General features: G+C 44.3%; 1 pseudogene across 1 annotated transcript; it reads left to right on the top strand.

Annotated features, from left to right (window-relative positions):
* Positions 1 to 928: 928 nt before the first annotated feature.
* Positions 929 to 1,427, top strand: LOC308556288 (ubiquitin-ribosomal protein eL40 fusion protein pseudogene; annotated as a pseudogene). The gene is made up of 2 exons: positions 929 to 1,144; positions 1,236 to 1,427. The product of its transcript is annotated as a ubiquitin-ribosomal protein eL40 fusion protein pseudogene (transcript).
* The last annotated feature ends 9,212 nt before the right edge of the window (positions 1,428 to 10,639 follow it).

Genomic DNA, 10,639 nt, shown 5'->3' with positions numbered 1-10,639 from the left:
CTAGGTTTACAGCGGCGACTAAAGCCCCTGCCTGCTCCCAGGAAATTCACATACTGCTTTATATCTCTCAATGCATCGGTCACTATTTAGTCATGTGACAAAAATTTAATGAGGACACACATGCTGTGGTTCTTTTACCCAACGATAACTTACACTACAGCGGTTACCCCCACTCAGAGGGCACTGGGTAATGCGTGGGGGCATCTATGGTTGTCACGGCTAAGGGCTGCTCCTGGCATTGAGTGAGTGGCTGTCAGGGATGCTGCTCAGCACCCCACAGTGTCCAGGACGGCCCCACACAGAGTGACCCGACACCAGTGTCAGCAGTGCCCAGGGGGAGACTCAGTGTTACAGGTAACTGTCCCCTCTGGATGCTGGTATCATCTTGTCCTTGACCCCCAGATCGCTCTTACTTCCTTTTTAATCCCTCCGGGGTGGATCCTGAAGGGGTCTGTTCAGCTTGGCTTGGCTTTAGTGACGCAGTGATCACACTCACTCAGCCTTCGCTGTGGCACTGCGCCAGGGCAGTCCTGGCGGGTGTACCAAGGAGGCAAGGTCTGACTTCTGGACTTCTCTCTGCCTCCCCCTCACCCCCATTCCTGACTCGCAGGAGCCCTGACTCTCAGGATTCTTCCTCCTCCTCTCATGAAAACCTGCCAGAAAACAGGATGTGAGATTACTCATTTATACCTTCACACAAATTAAGGCTCTCCTAGTCCCCTCCCCAGGATATTTGTATTTCTTTACATTTTTTACCCCCCAGTGAAGCAATATCTGAACAAGAGGCGCAAGGGTAAACATTTGAGGGACAGCGGGACTTTTCGATACCCTGACATCACAATATCCCATGGACTAACCACAACCACCTACTTCAAAGTAATATTAAGTTGGAATCTGAAGTAAAATTCCCCTCACAGAGTCCACCAATATGGTTAAGTGTGAAACACAAGCCCAAAAGGATGCTGCGTCAAACAAGATTAAAGAACACTGCTCTTTCTCTTCAATGAGATGCCGAGCAGCGCCCCCGGCAGACGCAGAGAAGCAGATCTTTGTGGAGACCCTGACTGGCAGGACCATCACCCTTGAGGTTGAGCCCTGTGACACCACTGAGAATGTCAAAGCTAAAACCCAAGACAGGGAGAGCATCCCACCTGACCAGCAGCCTCTGATTTTTGTGAGCAAACAGCTAGGGGATGGCCACACTCTCTCGAGACACTCTACCACATTCAGGAGAGTCCACCCTGCACTTGGTGCTTCTGTCTGAGGGGTGGCATCATCGAACCCTCCCTCTGACAGCTGGCCCAGAAGTACAACAGCAACAAGATGACCCATCGCAAGTGTTAAGCCCACCTGCACCCCTGTGCTGCAACTGCCCCAAGAAGTGAGGCCACACCAACAACCTGCGCCCCAAGAAAAAGATTAAATAAGGCCCCTCCACCACCTCCTCAGGTCCATAGGGCAGCCTTCTGCCTGAACTCTGTGACCCTGAGGCCTCAATAAAGTTTCTTTTTTGTTGACTGGAGCAGTAAAAACAACAACAAAAAGATTAAGGGACACTGTGTTAATAAACAGCTTTTCAAAACTTATCAGAGCCTTTACACTCTTGGAGCGGACAGAGTCTGTAGCATTTCCCAAACATAGCTATATAGGTATGTTTTGTTTGTAATTTTTACTTCATTTATTCTGAACCATTTCTGACATGTGAAAATGTTGAAAGATACCCATTGGAATGACTAAAATAAAAAGACAGACAACATCAGATGTTGGTGGAAGCGATGGAGCAACTGGAACTCTCACCCACTATTGGTGGGAATCAAAATGGTCCAACCACTTTGATAAATTTTGGAAAATCGGGCATTCTCCTACAAAGTTAAACATTTATTTACCATATGACTTAGCAATTTCACTCTTGGGTATTTACCTAAGAGAAATGCAAATGTATGCTCACAAAAAGACTTGCACATGAATGTTCATGACAAGTCTATTCATAATTGTCCCCAACTGGAAAAAACTCAAATATCCAACAACAAGGGAATGGATAGACAAACTGGTATATCCATACCACACAACACTACTCAGCCAACGCTCACCAAATTGAACATACCTAAGACATGCATTATTATTGTAAATTAATTCTACCTCAATAAAAAGTATACAAGATATATAATAAACAACCATGCACACAAAACACTTAGTAAAACATTAGAAACAACCAAAATATCCATCAATAGGGCATTGATTAATAGAGTCTGATGCATTCACATAATGGAATATTATGTAGCTGTGAAAATTAGTAAGGATTATTTGTGTGTGCTGATAGGGGACAATATTGAATACACTGACATGTCATATATTTAATTTATTTATTGTGGTGTGCATTCACTCAATACACACTTACTGAATGTCTATTCTGTGTCAGAAAACAAAAATGTATTTTGCTCCTTCCCTTCATCAATATGGTCCAGGCAGGAGCTTAGCTAATCAGAGAGAGGAAGAGGTGTAGGGTGAAGAGCTAAAAAGTGTCCAGCTAGGATTCATCTGCAAAATAGGGACTATCATTATGACAAGATCTAGTGTGCACCATATCCCCAGTGTCTGGCACTATGCCTGCTACACAATAGCTGCCCAATCAATACTTATAAAAAGAACAACTGAACATGTATAAACATAACTGTTGAGTTTAGTGTATAACTGACAAGCTACAGCCTGTAAGTCAATTCTGGCTCTCTGCTTGTTTTTGTAAATAAAGCTTTATCGGCACACAACCACGCCCATTTGTTTACATAATGTCCATAATGTCTGTGGCAGAGTTGAGTAATTGCAACAGAGACCCTGTTGCCTGCAAAGCCAAAAATATTTACTATCTGGCCCTTTTCAGAAAAGTTTTCTGTGATCTACAGGTTTAGCAGATTAGAGTTGCTCTGCCCAATACAGGAGCGACAGGTCACAATGGCTACTGAGCACTTGAAGTATAAAGAGTGTGACCGCCCAGCGGGGCGTGGCTCAGCGGTTGAGCTTTGACCTAGGATCCAGGAGATTGGGGTTTGATTCCTGGTCAGGGCACATGCCCAGGTTGCGGGTTGCAGCTGATTAATGACTCTCTCATCATTGATGTTTCTCTCTCTCTTCCTCTCCTTTCCTCTCTCTGAAATAAAAAAAAAAAAAGATATATTTAAAAATAAATAAATAAAAATAAAGAGTGTGACCAAGTACCTAAATTTCAAATATTATTTCATTTTTATTTATTTATTTTTATTTTTTTAATATATTTTTATTGATTTCACAGAGAGGAAAGGAGAGGGAGAGAGAGAGAGAGAAATATCAATGATGAGAGAGTCATTGATCCGATGCAGCCCACAACTCGGGCATGTGCCCTGACCAGGAATCGAACCCTGATCGCCTGGATCCTAGGTCGATGCTCAACTGCTGAGCCACGCCTGGCCGGGCAAATATTATTTCATTTTTATTAAATTTTAAAGCCAATGCTCAAATCAATTAATGGACAAATTTTGAGTACACATGGAACAACGTGTATTTGTGAATCTATGTTTTTTACTATATATTTTCTGAACTCTATAAGTACACATCAAGGATTTCTGATGAAGAATTACTGACCAAACTGATGTATACATTGGATTCCCAAAATTATTTTGAAGAAAAGTGAAATATCCCATTAATAATTTTGATAGTGACCACATGTTGAAATGATAATAGCTTGGATTTATGAATCCAATCATTTAGATTAACAAAATATATTAAGATGAAACTTAATTTTACTCTGCTTTTTTCAATGTAGCTGCTAGAAAATTTAAAGTGATACGTGATATTTCTCTCAGTGCTGAGTTAGAACAGGGCCTGGGTTCAAATTCTGACTCTGCCACTTGTCACTATGTGACTATGCTTCTCCCTGCCTCCGTTTCCTTATCTGCAAAATGAGGAGTAAAGGACCTGCTTCATTGGATTTTTTGGAGGATTCAATGAATTAAAATAAGTGAAATGCTTAGAGGGGTCCTCTATATAGTCAGGTCTAAGAATCTGGCAGTCGTCATGGTTGTTACTATTATTACTAGTATGTGTCTCTGTAAGAAATATGTTGTAATCCAGTCCTGAGACGCTTGGCGGATGCCCCCTGCCTGTCACTTTAGGGTGGCCTCAGCTCTTTGGCCATAGCACAAGTCTGGTCATAACGACAGTCCCCATTTTGCACAGGGCAGAGGGGCTAATAAGGGATTATGACTCACTGTGGCCACTCCATGAGTCAGCTACAGTTGAGACAACGCCCAGGTCCCCTGATTTAAACCCAGGCTTGCCCCTTGTCACCATGTCACCTCCCATTTTTTTTGGCTTCTCTCTACACTTCTCCTTGTTTTCCAGGGAAGAGGCGAGGGATTCCAGGAGCAGCAACTCCTCAACAACTCCTCCCCCTGCCCTCTTCCTCTGCCTCCTCCTCTGGGCCCCTCCCTTGGACATGGCTCAGCCAGGGAGTGAGTAAAACCCTTGTGACATGGGTGTGGCTGGGGCAGGACAGGGGCTGGGGGAGATGGGGGACTCTGATCTGCCTCTTAGGCAATGGCAACTGATTAGCACCTAATCCTCAAGGCTGCCCAGTTTTCTCCTCTTACATCATCCACTGTAGCATGTCCAGAAAGTTCTGGGCTCTTGGGAGTAGGTGAAAACAAGGCTTGAATCAGGGTCTCCAAACACCAGGAGGGAGAAAATGGTGAGGAATGGGCTCCCTCTGCCCTTCCTAAAGAATGAAGGATGTTATGTCTAAGAATACATGCATTCATTCCTGTGACCACTATTTATTGAGTACCTGCTGTATGCCAGGTATTGGGGACATAGCTACAGGAAACATAAATTGTTCCCCACTCCCTGTCCCAGTGGAGCTGATGTTCCAATGGGGAGAGACAGATGCTAAGTAATATCTTTTGTGCATAAGCAAGAAAATAAGTGACATTAAGAGACCACATACAGAAAAATAAAGCAGGAAAGAGAGATGGGGAGCATGAGGGTAACTTGTAATTTTATATGAGGTGGTCAGATGGGAATGTGGAGTGTTGAGAGCAGAGAGAGCAGCCAGTGCAAAGGCCCTGAGGTAGGAGGAACAGCAAGGAGGTGCATGGAGCTAGAGGAGAGTGAGCAAAGGGGAGGGGAGAGAGGGAGGGGAGGACTGAGGGCCTTGTTCCAGGGTAAGAAGGCTAATGGTCAGTCCTGTGATGGCTCTAGAAGTTTCTAGAAGGGGCTGGGAGGGACATGTGTGTGGACAGGGCTAGGAGGCCTGGCTATCAGGGATACTGTTCTTTAAGCCTGGTGTTCAGGTCTCACTCTTAGCTGCCCATAGGAAGGTGGTTCCCCAGCTTCAGGAGAACAAGGCGCCCCTGGGATAGTGCCCCATGAGGTCCTTGAGCCTAGACCAGAAAACAGGGCTGCCCCCCCCATCTCCCATTCCTACCCCTCCCTCCATGTCTCGCCACCATCTTATCCTGTGATTGCTTTATAGCTGGTGGATCCAAGGGTCAAAGCAGACCTTTCATCAGGAAAAAGAGGCCTCCACGGGCTTCAGGTGTGGTGATCTCAGCTTCCTTCCTGTTGTAGGGGAGGAGACAGAGAGGGCGTCTCCTCTAGTTCCAACCTGGGGACTCCGGGAAGGTGCCCACAGAGGGGGGTGACAGTCATCTCTGGGTCTCCAGGTACTTGAATGAGTCCTGGCTATTGAAACAAAGAGACACAGACTGAGTGGCTGAAACAACAGGAATTTATTATCTCCCAGCCCTGGAGGTTGAAAGTCCAAGATCAAGGTGTGGGCAGGGTTGATTCCTGCTGAAGCCTATCTCCTTGGCCTGTAGATGCTGTCTTCTCCCTATGTCTCTGTGTTCAAATTTTCTCTTCTTATAAGGACACAAGTCATATGGATAAGGGCCCACCTAAATGACCTCATTTTAACTTGATTATCTCTGTAAAGATGTTATTTCCAAATACTATCACATTCAGAGGTCCTGGGGGTTAGGATTTCAACATATGAATTTGGGGTGGAGAGAAGATGCAGTTCAACCCACAACCCCTTTTCAAAGCCGTTACAAAACCCAAGCCTGGTGGTTTTGGCTCAGGGGTCACCTCCCTAGGAAGCTGCCCTGGTCATCCCAGTCAAAATCAGCCTTACCCGTCACTCTAGCATACACCTTTTGGAGGTTCTGTTTATTTATCTATGTCACCTATTTACACCAGGAAGCAGGAACCTGTCTATTTTGGTCCCTGATATGTCCCCAGCCTTGAGAACAATCCCACATCATCAATGTGGCTTCAATATACTTGTGGAATAAACGCTGCACTCAATGTGCACTATAGATCTCAAGAGAAATGGGCCTGCTCATGGCCAAGTTGAAGTGTCAGCCATGTCTCTAACCAATTCATAAGTTTCCTATCTTGTGCATAATTACTTTCTGGACTGGGTGCCAAGAAACCAATGTCCTGTCCCCAGCTCCGCAACAAACTGACTGTGACATCACAAAGTCACTTCTCCCCTCTGAGACTCTGTTTTCCTATCTGTAAAATATGACAATTGATCTAAAGGTTATAGAAAGGTCAAACATTGGATAAATGTTCAATCCCAGGGACAATCTGATCAGGAGTGGTGTTTGATTGAGTCATGGATGGGCCAAGTTTTCTACAGATGTGGAGGGGCCCTCCACCCCATGTGAGTGAGGCTGGCCGAGCTGAGTTAAGGAAGCACCGGGCCTGGCTCTTCTCACCATGAACATGACTCAGCCCAGAACGTCCATCCTGTCCCAGCAGAAGGCCTTTGACTGCTCAGATCTTCACCAGAATCTCCAGGTTAGAGAATGCTAAGAGGTCACTCCGCCTGGAATAGGACAACTCTCGGCAGAACTTAATAACATTTATTTTTACATTGCATTTCTTTTTATAGTTGCCTTCTATTTGGGGTATCTGATACTGGTCTCAATTTACCATCATGTTATGAAGTTTCTTTCTAAAATAAATGTATCAAAGGAAAAAGACAAAATTGACAATAATGCTGAAGATTGGACTAACCTTTTTCTTCAACAAATTTCTCTTAAAAGGACACATTGTAACACTAGGGTAAATAAATTAAAAAATAGTACCAGGTACCCAAAACAGAGGCACAGGAAAATAAGCAATGTTATTAAATTCTAGGCAGCTACTGTTGCCTGTGGAAGGTTCTAGACTAGGTTACTCTGTTAAAACAAAATTAGCAAAATAAGTGTTTAAGACACAGCAGCACCCAATTGAGTGCTTTTTTATTTAATCAGAAGGATTAAATAAAAAGAGGATTGACAAGGAAGTAATTTCTTATCTTTCATTAGTTTCCTTTTACATGCAATTTCTTGCTTCTGAATATGCAGGGAGAACTCACTTTGTGCATTGAATCCTCTCAACACCTCACTCTTTTGAACTTTTTTCTCCAAGGAAAACAATGCCATTTCTTCCAGGCCCAGCATCCCGGTCTAATCAAAACCACAGCTAGGATTCACTGATCACACCCTATGCCAGGCACCATATGTGGATCCTCCCAAAGCGATAATGCTGAAATTCAAGGCCAGCATGTAAAGCCAGACCAGCCCCTGGGTGGCCGTGCTGATGGCAATGTCAGGCAGGATGATCTGGGCTCTGCCATGTCATCAAGCGCAGAGGGGATGGCACGGTTACAACTCTCTGGGTTCAATCCAAGCCTCACTCTGTGCAAGCTGTGTGACCTTGGGCAAGTTACTTGGCCTCTCTGTACCTCAGCTTCCTCCTCTCCAAAATGGGGATAATAGTAAAGACCCAGTTAGCTTCTATCCATAAGCACTGGCATACCAAAGATGGGGTGAAGGATGCAGCCCATCCCAAGTGCTGTCAATGAGGGGGAGCACTGTCTTTGGAAAATTCAAAAAGGATACTAAACGCTGTTTTATTAGTTGCTTTTCTATTATCGCTGTGTACAGGCAAGTCTGAACAACGTCAATGATAAAATGCTCTCCCCCTAAGAAACCTTTTATTGGTCTAAACCAGAGGTCAACAAACTTTTTCTGAAAAGAGCCAGATAGTAAATTTTCTCAGATGTGCGGGCCAGAGGGCGACTACCCAGCATGCAGTCATAGTGCGAGAGCCATGGTAGACAATTCAGGACTGAGGGAGTGTGGTTGTGTGCCAGCCACTGGCGCAGATATGGGAAAAATGGTTGCTGAAATTTGAATCTTTTTTACTTTCACATGTTATGAAACATTATTCTCCTGATTTTTTCTCCCATCCGTTAGAAAACCATCCTCAGCTCCTACAAAAATAGACATTGGGCTGGGTTTGGCCAGCAAGCCCTGGTTTGTCGACTCCTGGTCTAAACCAGTGGTTTTCAACCTTTTTCATCTCATGGCACACGTAAACTAATTACTAAAATTCTGCAGCACACCAAAAAATATATTTTTTGCTGATCTGACAAAAAAATAGGTATAATTTTGATTCATTCACACCGGGCAGCTAATATTGTATTGGCTGTTGTTAATTTTTTATTTGACAGTCTAAGGGAAAAGAGGTCAGTGCCCCTGATTAAATAATCAGGTATTGCATGTTTTAAACATTCTTGCGGCACACCGGTTGAAAATCGCTGGTCTAAACAATCGCTATGAAGCCCTAGCTGGTTTGGCTCAGTGGTTAGAGCATCAGCCTAGGGGCTGAAGAGTCCTGGGTTTGCTTCTGGCCAAGGTCACGTACCTTAATTGCAGGCTCGATCCCTGGCCCCAATCAGGGCAGGAGACAACCAATCGATGTGTCTCTCTCACATGGATGTCTCTCTTTCTCTCTCTCTCTCCCCCCTCCCCACTCTCTCTGAAAAGCAAAGGAAAAATATCCTCGGATAAGATTTTTTTAAAAAAAGAGTAATTAATGGAATTAAACAATACTCATTTATTACTTTTTCCCTTGATTAGACTGAAATCTATTTATGTATGTTACTTGCATGATTTTATATGTGATGTTCAATAAAAGAAAAATTTCACTCACTCTATTTCTTTTCTGGCAATAAGTATTATTTATTGCTTTTCATAATCATTACTGAAACTTCTTGTCTTATAGAGTGGGTGTTAAAACGAGATCTAGCCCAGCCGGGCGTGGCTCAGTGGTTGAAGGTTGACCTAGGATCCGGACGATAGGGGTTCGATTCCCGGTCAGGGCACATGCCCGGGTTGCGGGCTCGATCAGTGACTCTCTCATCATTGACATTTCTGTCTGTCTCTCCTTTCCTCTCTCTGAAATCAATAAAGATATATTTAAAAAAAAAACCAAGATCTATTCTGGGTGTTAAATGAGCTATATAGGCCACTGCATTTAAGCATTTAATACCTGATACCTAGTAAGTGTCAAACAAACATTATCACTGATGCTCTGTTGACAAGCTATACCTGAGAGCAAACAGCAGTTTTTGCATTTTAAAAAATATATATATCTTTATTGATTTCAGAGAGAGGAAGGGAGAGGAAAAGAGAGAGAGATCAAAAAATCAATAATGAGAGAGTCATTGACCAGCTGCCTCCTGCATGCCCCCCACTGGGAGTTGAACCCACAACCCGGGCATGTGCCCTGACCAGGAATCAAACCTTGGTCTCCTGGATCATAGGTCAATGCTCAATCCCTGAGCCATGCCAGCAGGGCAGTTTTTGCATTTTTTGAAGGTTAAAAAATAAAGAAAAAATTATTTCATGACACAGGAAAATTATATGAAATTAAAATTTCAGTCTCCAAAAATAAAATTTCACTGGCATGCAGCTAAGCCCATTTGTGGATATGTAGTCTATAGCTGTTTTGGAACTAGAAGCACAAAGTTGACTAGTTGTGACAGAGAAACTATTTGCTATATGGCCCTTTAAGAAAAAAGTTTGCAGCCCTAGCTGGTTTGGCTCAGCGGTGAGAGTATTGACCCTCGAACTGAAGGGTCCCGGGTTTGATTTCGGCCAAGGGCCCATACCACGTACCTTGGTTGCAGGCTCCATCCCCGGCCCTGGTTGGGGGCATGCAGGAGGCAACCAATAGATGTGTCTCTCTCACATTGATGTTTCTTTCTCTCCCCCGCCCCCCCCCTTCCACTCTCTCTGAAAGCAATGGAAAAATATCCTTGGGCAAGGATTAAAAATTAAAAAAAAGTTTGCAGACACCTGCCCTAATTTGTTAACCCCTCTTTTCCAAACCTCCAACACTGGAAGCATAGTAGGGGGCTTTCAGGTTCAAAGACATAGACTCCCAGCCTTTTCTAGCCAAAAAGTCTCACAGTGGACCCCTCCCCTTCCTATCCAGGGCCTGGGGATGGGGGGGGGGGGGGAGACTGGAGGTCTGTTCCTAGGACCTGGAGCCCTCTCCTGGACACCACAAGCAACTGTCTCCTTAACCTCCTTCCTTGAGGACCCCCTCCATGGTCTCCTGGAAAGTGGGAGGTTAACTTGGTGTCTCCTCCTTGCCCTAATTCTGTCCCCTGCCACCTGCCAAGGCCTCCAGGGCTTCCCCCTCCTGGGGTCACAATCCCACTATCCCACCATGCTTTATGCACTTGAAGGGTTCTCAATGAATTAAATCACACTTGGCCAGTGTCAAAATGTCAACACACTTGAACAGTGTTGTTATTTTCCAAAGT

Source organism: Miniopterus schreibersii, assembly GCF_964146895.1.
Source record: "Miniopterus schreibersii genome assembly, chromosome: 4".
Lineage (NCBI taxonomy): Eukaryota > Metazoa > Chordata > Mammalia > Chiroptera > Miniopteridae > Miniopterus > Miniopterus schreibersii.
This window is presented reverse-complemented; position numbering and strand designations above follow the sequence as displayed.